Source organism: Copidosoma floridanum, unplaced genomic scaffold (genome assembly GCF_036245765.1).
Source record: "Copidosoma floridanum isolate Cflo_tuat_1 unplaced genomic scaffold, Cflo_Japanese_pri ptg000008l, whole genome shotgun sequence".
Taxonomy (NCBI): Eukaryota; Metazoa; Arthropoda; class Insecta; order Hymenoptera; family Encyrtidae; genus Copidosoma; species Copidosoma floridanum.
Window position 1 is genome coordinate 3,500,293 of NW_028321885.1, and position 15,210 is coordinate 3,515,502.

At 35.4% G+C, this 15,210-nt stretch overlaps 1 protein-coding gene across 1 annotated transcript in view; it reads right to left on the reverse strand.

Moving 5' to 3' along the window:
- The window catches only part of LOC106639005 (matrix metalloproteinase-14-like), a 797,797-nt gene that overhangs the window by 351,344 nt on the left and 431,243 nt on the right, over positions 1-15,210 (reverse strand). The gene's annotated exons all lie outside the window — the stretch shown is intronic.

The following is a 15,210-nucleotide window of genomic DNA, read 5'->3' on the forward strand; positions in this document are numbered from 1 at the left end:
TAATTGTAAACATGCTTACATAATATTCGAGTATTACAGATCAAAATACTACTTTACCTTTGGAACTGTGAAAAGTATACACCACATAATAACAACAAGTTTACTTGTTTACAAGAAAGCTCTAAAATTAACACCTGCTAAACTGAAAATAGCAGAAAACGAGTTCAGAGCCTGGGCCAGTGTAGGCCTCTGCTCATCGTCATCCAACCCATGGTCTAGTTCTATGGTTATGCGTGAAAAAAATCAGCTTACAGGAAATCTGTGGGGATTACAGACGCTTAAATACCAATACGGTAATCAATCGATATTCCACGTCACAAACCTAGAACTATTTGAGTGATCTGTATGAAACAACTGTATTTTCTTCTATTGACTAGTGAAAAGTATTGAACCAGATATTGGTCACATCTTATAATATCCCAAAGACCACAACAATCACACCTCTCAGATTGTATTAAGTTATTTATATAACTTTTGATTTGAGGTGTACTGGTAAATCCTTTCAACGCCTTATTAACAGCATGTTAGACGACTTAGACTCTGTATTCATACGTATGAACGATCAGTTTATTGCTTCGAAAGAAACTTTAAATACATGTAATTTTGCGGAGAGACCCACATACATTTCTTACACAGTAAATTTTCTGGGCACCCACTTGGCTAACAAAGAAGATAAAGCAATTATTTGTTAACCTGAGCCTAATACCATTAGAGACCTCTGTAGAATTGTACGTATAGTATACTTTTCCCACACAAATTTTCTTCAGACTACTAACACACAAGCACTGTTAAACGTATGTTTTTGTGACTCAAAGGAAAACAAACAACGTAATTTTAATAATCAAACTCATACTATAATAAGCAACGTTTTTGCGCATTAACCTATTTAAAAGCTATAAATACTGATTTAAAAACTTCGAATTTATTAATTCAATTATTTAATTAGTTTAAGAACTATATTTGAATCTTAAGATCAAAAAATATTAAATAATCACCGATATTTTTTACAAACTAATGTCTCAGTTTCTGCCAAATTAACAAGGATTAACTAATTTTTAAAAAATTCAAAATTAATTAGTTATAAATTTTAAACTACTGTCGCAAATTTTGCCAAATTGACAAGGATTTACTCATTTTTTAAAAATTCTAAATTAATTTGTTGTACATTTATGTATTTAACTAAGGCATGTTAGAATAATATGAGTTTTAAGTATAAATTAATATAAAATTTTATTAGTAGGCAATAAGAATTGTTCGTTCAAGTTATTTTTTTCTTCTTCATATGGTCAACAAAATTCTCACATAATAACATGTTTCTTAGTAGCTAAAAATATAATTACTTGTTAGAACTTTTATTATTATTTTGTTGTGGGTAACAATTAGAAAAGAAATTTTGAAAAAAGAAGTTTTTTGTGTAGTTCCTAAATCAGGAGAAAAGTAAAAGTCATAAAATACAATGTAAATGTTAAAAAATACTCCAAAAGACTTCGTTGAGAGAAGAGATAATTTTTCTCGAATATATTAACTAAATTAAAACACTTGAAGATAAATTATGCAAATATCTTAAATTATACCCATACCGAAAGAAGTTCAAAAGATTCAATGAATAGAATAATATTTTTAAGTGAAGAAATCTTCTACTAATAGTAAAAAAATTTAAGTGATATTTAAAAAAAATATTTTATATAATCAGCCAAACAACAAGATAAGATTTTCTGTATTATTAGTTCTGAAGATTTGATAAGAATTTATTTATAGTAATTTTGTTGTTTCATTATGATGATCAAAAAAATGTGGTCTCATTTTATAATGGATTATTTTTTTTCTTAAAAAAAGGTTTTTCGAAACTATTATAGAACATATGAAATTTGTTTGATTGTTTTACCAAAATTAAGGGTCAGTTTAATTGCTTTGAATACATGAAATAAGAAAAACATTTTAAAAAAATCTTAATGTATCCATCCCATCATGGTATTCTATTGTTTAAGAATATATATTGCACAAAAAAAAGCAGTAAGAAGATATATTTAGTTTTAGTATTAATTGCTTATACAGGAGTAGAGTTAGCTCAGTGATTAGTGTGCTTGTTACGCATACAACGCTGTTCTTGGGGGTCGTAGGTTTTATTTCTGGTGATCGCAGATTTTTTGAAAAACTGTTATCAGCGAAGAAAGTTCCTTGCAACCTTGACTGTTTTAGGGTTGTTTTTTCGGTAAAATTTTCCTTCAGAGTGATTTCAGGGATTTTTCCTTGTCCCATAGGTCTTTGAGCCTTGGTGATTGCAATACTTTTAGGGCTATAGGTAGAGACTTATAAATTTGATACCAGGCGCCAGGAAGGTATTACCAGCCTTATCGGCAAGGAGTGGTCCCTGAAAGATGGGGCTTCTCACGGTATGCGCATTAGCCACTATCTGCAACGCCTTATTATAACGCAACTAAGAAAATAACAAAAAAATTGTTCTAAAAAAGATTCTAATAAATACACTAAGCTCTATAGTTCAAGCAGGATGATTTATTTATCAGTGTATGTGTAAAAATCGTATTGTATTTATACGTGTACGTGCTCTGTTTTTCATACCAAGCAAGTCTAATGTACTATTTCATGTTATACTTAAAATTAGTGCCTCTACTATAGAACGTAAAGTGTATTGAATAAAGTTTAAAAAAAAAAGAGAATCCTTTTGTTCAACATACCATTTTAATCTTATCTTCCTTATGAGAATACGTATCCATGCAAGTGTAACTTAAAATCATCTCGGGCTACATCACTAGCACACCACACTGATGAGTTCCAGTTAGTAATCAAGGACGAAACGATTCTATTCCTTTTTTCTACAAGTCCTTATTTGATCTCGTTAATACATTCAAAAAATAAGATTGAATCATTTATTATAGGCATACGATTAAAAAGACAAGCCACATTTCCAACTTACTATGTTAGTCTTGCCTCCTTAAAAATGTTATATGTCAGAGCAAGTGTTAGTTGTGTTAATCTGCGGCTATATCACAAGCACACCACAGAGTTCATTCATAGATACGTAGAAGAACACTGGTTTTTCTCTAACATTTTGGGCTGCCACGGCTCTCTCTGTTCTACGCGTTTAATAAGCATGAGTACGAAACAAAAGCACTATGCTAAGAAAAATGCAGAGACTCTGAAAAAAGGTGCTAGCATACGACTGAGCTTGAGCTATCTTGTGTCTAGATGGAAAAAATCTAATGCCCATTAGACGTATCAAGTGCATTTCCAATGAAAATCCGAAGTTAAATTACATAGGGACACATGAGCAGTACGCTTGGTGACTGGGACAAATTCTACAGTTGCAATCGTCAGCTGTTCTGACTCTTGATCATTCATTCTTAATCCAACTGCTTGGAGATAGTTACCACGATCATCACATTTACGAGGACCATGAGAAGGCGTGCCTGCAAGTTTCTACCTGGAACAGCATACTAGCAAGTTGTATTGGGAAGGAGTGCTAATCCCTGACGGCTGAGCTTTTTGGCCATTCACTACCCGGCTTTCGAAACTTAGTATTTGCTATCACTTTCATTTTTAGATCTTTTTCAAGGATGTTGTTTTTTATCATGCAATTGCATAATAAGGTAAAGGTATTGAAGACTTCTTAAGTGAACATAAAGAACTGTTCGTCAGCCAGCTACTCAGTTAGCCCTATCTTTTGCATGAAACACTTTTGAAGTTCATATATATCTTTCAAATTTGGAGAGTCAGTAATGTGAGGTGTCTATCTCTCTACATTCACAGGCCTGGCTGTCCACTTAGTAGAATAATTTTAGATTCACTTTGAAATTTCTGTGGCCAGTCAGAATCTGGATTTTGTCTGAACTGGGGTCAAATTACTTGTATTCTAGTCTCTCCCTTACATCTGGAAAGAGCAAGTGGGTAACTAGTCTTTTTGTTGAGACTTTTCTTCTATGCAGTAACACTGCCAGATATCTAGGGCCTTAATCCTGATATATCTCTCACTCACAGTCTTGCTCATCACTTTTTCTGAGGATGCAAAAAGAGTAAAGCTCCCCTTTCCTCAGTTTCTAAAGAGCGATTCTACGTGCAAAAAGCTGTTTGTCCGACAGGGTGTCGGTTAATATGCATAGAGCGTCTATAGAGGTGGTTTTATATGCTTGAGTCGCCAATATCAGAGTTGTGCACTGGGCATTACTTAGTATTTGAATATCATGCTCACTACATTTATCCACCCATGCCGCAGTAGCATAGGCTACTATCAGGGCGAACACTACTTAGTAAATGCGCTTATTTGAGGCAAATATAAGTCCTCATATATTTCTAGCAAGGCTTTGTATCTTTTAAAATAAAGGTGGAACCTTGCCTCTCAGGAATTTTCAAAGTAAATTGAATGTTATACATTGATTAATCATGACTCGCAGATACGTGACAGTTCTCTTTACTTTGAAACGACGACTACTTGGCTTTTTCTATTATTCTCAGCCCAAAAGTCTCCTTGAGTAATTATGATAATATCATTAGCGTACGCCAGAAACTCTGGATTGGCTGCTTTATTCAATCTTTTTAGAAGTGAGTCAAATGCCACGTTCCAACAGATCGGTCTAAGGGTCAATCGTTGGGTGCAACCTTATGTCAATATCTTTGAAGTTTTCTGATCAAACCAGTCCAGTTAAACCTGCTGGCTTTTATAGAAGCTTGTTAGAAGCTTGTAGATATTCTTAGCATCGTTTTTCTCATTCAGTGCACAGAGAACCGCTGCATGTTACACGTTCTCGAACACTCCTTTTGGATTGAACAACACATCATAGGTGTATCGACTGTTTGAGTTGTCTACGGTTTATTTTAGTTCGACGATGGTGTCTTCTACGAATTTATTGGAAGGGGATCTACGATAGTGAGATAAGACGCCTTCTCATTTCGGTACTTGCTAGCACGTCACACTAATGAAATCCAACTACCGATCGAGAACGTAACGATTATCTCATTTTTTCACTATTTCCTTGTTTGTCTGTTTAATTCTCTTTACGATTCATAATAGAGGCACTATGTATAAGCCTTAACAGTAGGTTAAACTTGATGGGCATCAGAAAATGTGCAAATGCATGTAAAGGTGCAATATTGTTTGCCCACATACACACGCAAACAAATAATTCTGCTTAAAATATCAAGTGTATTGTCTTGATTGACGCTACTTCTATGAATAAATGAGTAAGTGGTTTTAGAAAATTAGATTGATCAAAAAATCCTAAAACAAAACATACGGAAGAATTGCAAGGTAACATAAACGTTACAATTTTTAATACAAGATTATCAAAACTCTTTATAAGAAATGAAGATATCACAAAACAAAGTAAGCCATAGGTTTTACAATTAATAATACTTTTTTTTCTTTACTCACAATGTTAGTACCTAATAATGCAGAAAAAAAGCATTACTGTTATATTATGTTAAATATATTGAATTATTATCGTTTTAACAGTTGCTTTAACTTATTATTATGTAGACATAAAGTCGGTCAAAGTATTTTCCGTGATTGTGACTAAATTTTTGTCTTTAACTCTGCCAAAAATTTTGCCTAAAGGAATTTGCTACGTAAGTATTCTCGAATATGACTGTTTAAATTTGTAACAAAACGTAGGTCAAACGGAAAAACTTTTCAGAGAATTTTACTATAGGTTGATTGAACATAGTGTCTCCTAAGAACTCGAAGCGTTTTCTTTCTGAAACTTCATTGAAATTGCTACTATGAATCAGAATCTCTTAAACTGCAAAGTAAAGTTGACAAAATGCATTAAAGTACATTTAGAGATGCTGCTATTGCTTCACGTTAGATGAAACACGATTTCAAAATTCATTATATTTTTGAAGAAACATTTAACGTTATACTGCCTTGCAAATTAAAAAAACTTTTCGCTTGGTTCTTAATGTCTGAAGATATTTAAAGCATAAATTTATGGAAAAAATGTAAGGATCTATTTATTAAAGAAAAAAAAAGTGATAAATTATGCCTTATTATAGAGAAATTTTTTTCCTAAATGTAAAAAAAAACTGATGAAACTCTCAATAAGGCCTTCGAAATACATGAAAAAACATGACGTAATACACGTGATGCTAACATATGTCTTAGTAATATTTTAATGATTTGAGAATATAATTTTAGACAGACTTTTTAGTTTAAAAAAAAATAATATATCTAAGATTGTATAAAAAAAAATTATTTGTTAAATAATTTGTTTAACTGACAAAAAATTTCTTAAATTTATATTACATATAAAAAAAAGAAGAATTAAATTATTCCAGGAGCCAAATACATAAAAAACATTCGATTTTGTTCAGATACTTTTGGTAGAGACATTTTCTTTTTAACGAATAACACTATACTCAGTTTTCACAAAAAACATACTGACTTTCTTAACAGCTTAATTCTTAAATATATAAAAAGGAGAATGAAAACACATAACAGCATACATCATGCTGCTTTCAAGAGTCTTCATAGATTTTAAAGTGATATTTACGTAAATTTGACGATTGAATTTCTAAATCATATTTGTGATGGCTTCTCTTGTCATGAGCTTCATTTAGAAATAATAGTGATTGTTATATTTATACTGAGTAATGCAATTCACAGACTTAGAAAAAATTGAAGATAAAAAAGCTGCACCCCATAGCACTACCCCAGGGACGTGTGAAAATGTGATATCTTATTATATAGATGAAGTAATAAGGTAAGATACTAAGGTAAAGTTCTTTAAAATTGTGGGAATAGCTAAGAGGAGAGGGGTGCAAAACCTAATTTCACTAAACGTGAGATGATAACCAACATTATTTGACCTCTTTTAGAGATGACTAATATCTCACAGAAATTCTTTAAAATTGTGATGTTGGCTTATAGGGTTTTCAGTTATCTTGCTGTGTAGTTGTAAGGGGTCGGGGGATAGTTTATAATTTACTTAAGTCAACAAAATTAAGGAAGCGACTAAAAGTTTCACCTTTTTGAGAGGGACTTAAGACTTTGATGGATGCTGAGGAAGAGTTTTCTGAAACTGGGCTGGGGGCTAACACACGAAAACGATTGTGATGGAGACTAATCAAAATAGTAACCCGTTTAAAATTAGGTAAAAGTTCATACAATTACGACTTTTGCATACGAGATATCGAGGGTATCGAAGGTTCAAGGTCGATGGAGATGTGTTTTGTTAACTGATTCTTTCTTATTACTACACACACACACACATACATACAAACTCACACACAAATATTTATGTAAAGTGACTTCTTTGGATTCTACATGCTTTCAGAATATATACCAATAACATTAAAAAAGTTATGCAGACCGTCTGCTTAAGGACGATTTTATCCCTATAATAACCTTTTTTTACCAAATAATATCCACATAAGTCACTATTAATATGTATATATATATATATATATATATATATATATATATATATATATATATATATTAGAATTGGGAGCTTTGGCACCAAGCACACTATGCGCTGTAACCCGACGACAGTGTATCTTGAAATAAGAGTTGGGTGATTTAATATAACCTCTTTATTTTAGGTCTTGACTTAAGAACCATGGTATTTTGTACTAAAAAAGTATAATATTTAATCTTATGTGCCAGGAGATCTCCAGCATCATTAGATCCCATGTGCATTTGGATCTCCAAATCTATATAATCTTACGGGCAATGAAACTTCAAGCATTATTTAATTCCATATCTGATAGAAACCCAAGTGGTATTTGATTTTATTTGCAATAAGATCCCAAGCATCATAGGATATTATGTGCAATAAAATCTTAAGATCTATAAGATCTATAAGATCTTACGTGCAATGGGCTTTTAAATAGTATTGGGTCACATAGGCCATAGAATTTTGAGCATTATTAGGCTGCATGTGCAAATGGGCAATAAGATTCCAAGATTCTTTGGATCTCGTGGTACATGTATACTAGTGGTGTTTTGCTAGTATACATACAATACATTCTAATTTTTTTTGAGAGATAGTGGGGGTCCAATGGCTCCATGTGTACTAATCTGTTGAGGAATACGTATTTTAACAAAAACGTTTTGACTTTTTGTGGAGGTGCTGTGTAAGAGACACTTAAATTTAGAGTGGTTTGTGTATGGGGGGAGGAGATCTTACACATTTATTGTTTAGTAAAAATCATAGAGAAATGTAGAGAATTTTTCTTATTTTGTCACGGAAGTAGAGAAAGACCAATAATTTTTTTCAATATTCTAAGATTCTGTGTAGGGGTCATAGAGGTGTCAAGGAGATTGCTAATTTAGGAATCCTTGACATAACAGAAAAATTCAAAAAATTTATCTAATGTCTTAGAGAGAGGGATGTGAAGGTGCATAGAACCATTAGATGCATGAGGGTGAGCCATAAAGGCGTAGTGCCAGGCCTTTGGAAAAGAAAGTTGTAAGTCTTAGGTTTGGTTGAGTTTACAGAGAGCACAAGAAAGATTTTTTGTGTGAGTGGCTATTGGGAACCAGAGGGGATGGAAAATATGTGGACAGACCTACCAGAACATGAACATTATGTAGAAAAATTTAAACGTAATGTTATAAAGTACCCCATATAATTTCTCTTGAGAACACAAAAAAGTTAGGTAAGTTTAATGGGTTGTTAAGTTATTATTTTAATGTGAGGAGTTTCTCCAATTTCATACACTGACAATAAATATTATTGTTCCTGATAAATCTGTAGCTTTGAAAAGTTCTAAAATCCAAGCATAAAAAACGATAGAGTGTTTTCTTGCGCAACATACATTTTATATTACACTCTTATTATAATACTATTTAGTACACGTACTTTAACAAAATCAAATTACATAATGACTTCTCACTGGTACTGTATATAAACCATTTTCAAGTTAATTATAACAATGCCTTAATTTTTTTATATACTTTCGACATAGCATTGCATTATTGTATTTAATGTGAGATTTGCATGAAGTACCAGTCAAAAGTCAATATTATTTAGTTTCATTTTGTTAAAGTACAAGTACTAAACAGTCTTATAGTATGAGTGTAAAACAATATGTATGTTGCACCAAAAAAAAATCTACCGTTTTTATGTTTTAATTTTAGAACTATCCAAGGCTACAGATTCATTAGGAAGAATAATATTTGTTGCTAGTGTGTAAGGGCTTTAGAAATTTTTTACATTAAAATATTAACTTCACAACACAGTAAACTTATCGAACTTCTTTGTTTTGTTAAAAGTTATTTGTATAGGAATATCATAACTTTTCAGAAAAATACTAGCTTTTTAATGTTTGTATGAAAAAACTGAATTACATTAGATATCACACATACTACAAAGTACTGGATAGAGACGTAGTATGTATAACATGTATACGGGTATCCACAACAGTTTCACTAAATTTCTATTTAAAGTAGCTCGTATCAAGATGTTTTGAATAAACTAATGTGTACAGAGGTTAACTTGTACAAATATTTCATAAATTTACCAGACAACAAAAATTATCTTTAAAATACTGTTTAGTATTTTTACCTACAATGCGTTTTGTCTTTTTTTTTTTATTCAATGACCTCATCATATATATTTTAGCAATTTTTTCAAGCTCGTTACATGAATTAAATAACTCTTTTTATATAAAATACTTTAGTTATTGTATGCATCAAAAATCCCAAATGTGCCATTTATTCAACCAGCTTTTATTTTGATGACCTTTAACGAAATACTTGAATTATTACTGTTATTGAAGAATTTCTTGCTTCATTTCTAATTCAAAAATTTATCAATAGTGTAAAACTATTAACTACCACAATCGCTAAATTAAATGAGACTTAGGCTAACAGCTTGTTATTAAGGGCAGTTTGAAAAATGAAAAGAGTTTCCTGTTATCATTAATGTTCCTTTGACAGTACTACAGTTCTGTTGCGAAATTTTTGGTAAGTAGCTGTTTTACGTTATTATACATAAATAAGTAAATTTCTCGATTGCATCTTTGACTCATGATACATGGCTACAGAAAATGTAGAATAGGGTTATGTTTTAATTGTTTACCATCTTATTTTTCTCCTAGATCTCCACATTATTTTGTCAAATGTGGGCTTGATTAATTACGAGGAACGGTAGAGTCAACCAGCAGAGCTTTTTTCAAAATAAAAAAGTGGTTTTTCTTAGGTAAATTTGGTTAATTAACTAGTTACTTAGAAAGATCTTCCTTTTAGGTAAATAATTTTAATTTTTTTTTATCGTCTATAATTTATATTTATCATAAAAATCAAGCTTTTTCTATATTAGATGTTTGATTTATCTACGAAAACCGTAAAAATAGTACGAGTAATAACTTATCACTGTTATAAAAAATTATAAAAATTATTGCTGATAACAGATTTATTTATTACAGATTCCTATTGAGATACTAAAATTAGGATGTTTATGTGTAAAGCGCACAAAATTTAGAATTAAAACGATAGAATGTTAAAGTATTCAAGACATTTTCATTTTTATGCGTAAATATCCTACCATAGCAACGCCATGTCTTTCCTGTCTTTATTTTATGGCTGTGGAAACACGCATGCATACATATATACGACTTTAATTTGCCGTGGTACCACATATATTTTATTATTTGAATTATTGATAATATAGGACGATTTTACAATAAAAAAGTCATTTACCTGCTCCTCCCCCTTCGGATGCATTTTTGTGCTCTACCATTATCTGTAAATGTACATGTCTCAGTAAAATGCTATTTACCAGTAGCCTAACTATATAATATCCTAGTGATTAGGTAATTTAAAAAACACTACAAAGCTTCCTGGAAATAAATTGTGGATCAGAGTCTCAAACCTAAGCCCTCCAGGTGAAAAGCTAGCGCTCTACCTTCTGAGCCACTGAGAACTCCCAATGCTACACGCTATCTATACCGTATGACTTTATAGGAAATACTTGCAGTCAATATCACACTGTTGGTAGCTCTGCTTGATTGTAATGACTTTCTGAAGTAAATTTTATAATAAAGCTGTGAAGTAGGATTAAAACCACTCAATGAAGTCAAAATATATCAAAGCATACCGGTAAAAATGCTTCTCAATATTTTAAATTCGAGTATGGAAATCTGAAGTAAGTAGTAGTGCGGTCGTTGGGGTTCTGTCTGCTTTCTCAAACCTACCTCGTTGCGCTTCCGTGTGACTTGATATTCTCAAGGCTTTTCACATTATAAACTGTTGAAACAATACATGTAATATTTTTCTCTTGTGTTATCGGCTAAAAGGTTATCGACAGTACCTACGCATGTATATGTACGTACGCTCGCGGTACGAAGCGAGCGACGGAGCGAGCGCTGCGCCTCGCTGCCAGTTACTCTCTCGACTGTTGCCACGCAGTGAGCACGCACTTACGTCAGTTTTCTTTTGAATAAACGTTCACTTTGCTTATAAAGCTTTGTCCTTTTATTTACGGACCTCCCACTTCCACACCTGCATCCTGCTACAGGTTATGGGCCCAGGGCTTTAGCCAGTGTGCTGTTGGGATCCTTTGTTAAAAAGAGCTCGTGTGACGCGTTTTTTCTTTATGACTGACTGTTATCCTGCTGCATATTTCTGTGTGTATTAAGTGAGTTTATTTTACTTTGGAAGATTATCATCAGCGTCAAGATGGCCGACATTTCTGACGTGAAAAACATCCCGAAATTTAACGGACAAAACTTCCAGCTCTGGAAGTTTCAGATAAAGGCTATACTCACCACTCACGAGCTGCTGGATATGGTTGAAGGTCGAGAAGTGAAGCCAGAAAATACAGAAGCGAATCGCAACAACTTGAATGCTTGGACGAAGAAGGACGCCAAAGCCATGTTTGTGTTATCTTCGTCGGTCGACTATTCGCAACTTGACTATTTGGTGACATGCGTGAGTTCGAATGAAATGTGGCGAAAATTGTCAAGCATTCATGAGCAAAAAAGCGCTTTGAATAAGTTGGCGCTCACTACCAAGTTCCACGAGTACCGCATGGCGCCAACTGACTCTGTATCTCAACACATCGCCAAAGTGGAGAACATCGCCAGTCAGCTAAAGGACATTGGCCAGGAGATCCCGACCATCATGGTGATGGCGAAAATTCTGAGCACTCTTCCACCGAAGTATAATGCTTTCATCTCGGCATGGGACAGCGTGCAAGAGGCCGATCAAACGCTGGACAATCTACGAGAAAGGCTCCTGCGGGAAGAGGCACGTATAACAACGGCTGATGTCACGAACGCGCTAGCAACGACGACTCTTTCTTCAGGCAACGGCGATCATCGATCTTCAGGTAAAGGGGAAAATAAACCAAGGAAGAACGTCATCTGTAATTTTTGTAGTAAATCGGGGCACATTGCCAAATTTTGCTACGCGAGAAAGCGCGCGAACAACGCTAACAAAAACGCCGATGAAGAGTCGAATAATAACGGTAAGCCGGACGGCAAAAATTCGGGCAACAGCAATGCAGGCTTTGCTTCCGCGAACATGGCTGCGTTTATAGTATCTCAGCCGTCGAGTTTTTCCCACAACATTGTTTGTTTACCCGACAGCGAGCATAGCTGGATTCGCGAAATCGACGAGAGTGAGTGTTGGCTACTCGACAGCGGCGCGTCTCGGCACGTTACTTGCCAGTGGAGCTGGTTCGTGGAATTCCAGCCGAGTCGAGACGAGTTTGTGTACCTCGGCGACGGAACCCGAAAAGCTGTAGAGGGGCGCGGTAAAGTCCTTATGAAACGCTTAGTCGGCGGCAGATGGCTCGACGGTGAGATAAACAATGTATTGTTGGTGCCCACTATAAATAAGAATTTATTGTCTACTGAAGTTTGTACGTCGAATGGTTACTCTGTAATTCTCAACACAAATTGCGCACGTATTTTTTCGAATGACGGGAGCTTGATGGCACAGGGACTTAGCTTTAATAATAATTTGACGCGCACGCTTGTGAAAACCGAATCTCGTTACGAAGTTAATTACGTGTCTTCAGTGCCACTCAATGTTTGGCATGAGCGCCTGGGCCATGTAAGCCGCGACTCAATCGAAAAAATGCTAAAAAATGACGCTGTATCTGGTATGAACGTTCGAGACAAAGACGAGTATTTTTGCGAGGCCTGCCCATTAGGTAAACAATTCAAATTGCTTTTTCAGAAAAATAAGAAAATTGTTAGCGATACCCCCGGCGAGGTCATTCATACCGATTTGTGCGGCCCGATGCAGGTAGCGTCCGTCGGCAATTCGAAATTTTTCTTATTATTTAAAGACGAAGCGACAGGTTTTCGCGTCGTGTATTTCTTGCAGCATAAGAGTGATACTTTTGAAGCGTTACGTAAATTCGTAATTTTAACTAAAAATCATTTTGACAAAGAAATAAAAGTATTACATTCGGATAACGGCACTGAATACATCAATGACAATGTTCAAGAACTTTTGGCGGCGAGAGGCATTAGGCATGTTACTTCGGCGCCGTATACGCCCGAGCAGAACGGGCGGGCAGAGCGCGAGATGAGAACGATTGTAGAGAGCGCGCGCACTATGCTAGCCGCGAGGAGCTTGCCCACGCGCCTCTGGGCGGAAGCGGTCAACACCGCGGTATACGTTCTCAATCGAACGCTTGGCGCCTGTTCCGTTGTCGCTACCCCCTACGAGCTATGGTATAACAAAAAGCCTAACGTCTCTCATCTACGCACATTCGGCTGCGATGCGTATGAATTTATACCGGGTATTTTTCGCAAGAAATTTGATGAGAAGTCAAGAAAACCACTATTTGTAGGTTACAAAAACGAGTCCGAAAATTACAGGCTATTTGATCCTAAAACTAGCCGCGTCACGGTCTCGAAAAACGTTATATTTAACGAAAGCTTGTCCGTCGGTACAAGAGATGCCGGCGTAGATTTTTCAATCGACTATAAGAGTCAAGAGCCCGAGGAAGAAAATAAGGATCGCCCCGAATCTCCTCATCCCAGCGGGGAGCGGCCCGACGAGGGACAACCGGATGATGACGTAATAGATCCGCAAGACGATCCGCCGGAGAACCCACCGGACGACGGCGAGATCCCCGCGCCTCAAAACCAAGCGCCATACAACTTGCGCTCTCGCGAAGAGCGGCGACCTCCGCAGAAATATGAAGCCTGTATTACCGTTTTCGACGAGCCGAAAAATTTTAAAGAAGCACTGAACCGCGGAGATTCCGATCTTTGGCGACGCGCGATCGCCGAGAAGCTACAAGCTCACAAGAAAAACAACACGTGGGAAGTTACCGAGTTACCGGAAGGGCGCAAAGCAATAGGTTTCAAATGAGTGTTTAAAATAAAAAATTTAAACGGTGAAAATCCACCTCGATACAAAGCTCGATTGTGCGCCCAAGGTTTTTTGCAGGAAGCCGGTATCGATTATCAGGACATTTTTTCGCCCGTTGTTCGTTTTGAATCTGTGCGCGTGCTCCTCGCGATAGCCGCGAGCGAAAAACTACAAGCTGTACAATTCGATGTTAGCACCGCTTATCTAAACAGCGAGTTGAAAGAAACTACGTATATGAAAATTCCGGACGGTTTAAATGTAAAGGGCGAAAATTTGGTCTTGAAACTGAATAAAGCCATTTACGGCCTGAAACAATCGGGGCGCTGCTGGAACGAGAAATTTGACGGCGTTGTAAGAAACTAAGGTTTCGTCCAAAGCAGTGCTGACAAATGTATTTATATCGGAATTTTTAATAAAGTAAAAGTCTACCTTGCCCTCTACGTGGACGACGGCTTGATGTTCGCAAAGGACATTAAAGTTTTAAAAAGATTGATAGAAATTCTCGAGTCTAAATTTGCAATAACCACCGGTCCTCTAAACTATTTTGTTGGTATGGAAATTACACGCGATTCAAGCTCAATTTTTATTAATCAAAAATTATATATTCAAAAAATTTTGACAAAGTTCAATATGCTCGATGCCAATCCGATGCGAACGCCAGCCGACCCCCACGTCAGACTGACGAGCCCTGACAAAACAAACGAGATATCTGTCCCCTACCGTGAAGTCGTCGGCTCACTTTTGTTCTTAGCCATGGTCTCAAAGCCGGACATAGCATACGCAGTCGGTGTATCGAGCAGATATCTCGACAATCATAATGAAACGCATTGGGCATACGTCAAGCGTATCTTGAGATATCTCAAGGGCACACAAAATTTTGGAATTTTGTTCCGCGCAAGCGATACGAACGATGTACTCGT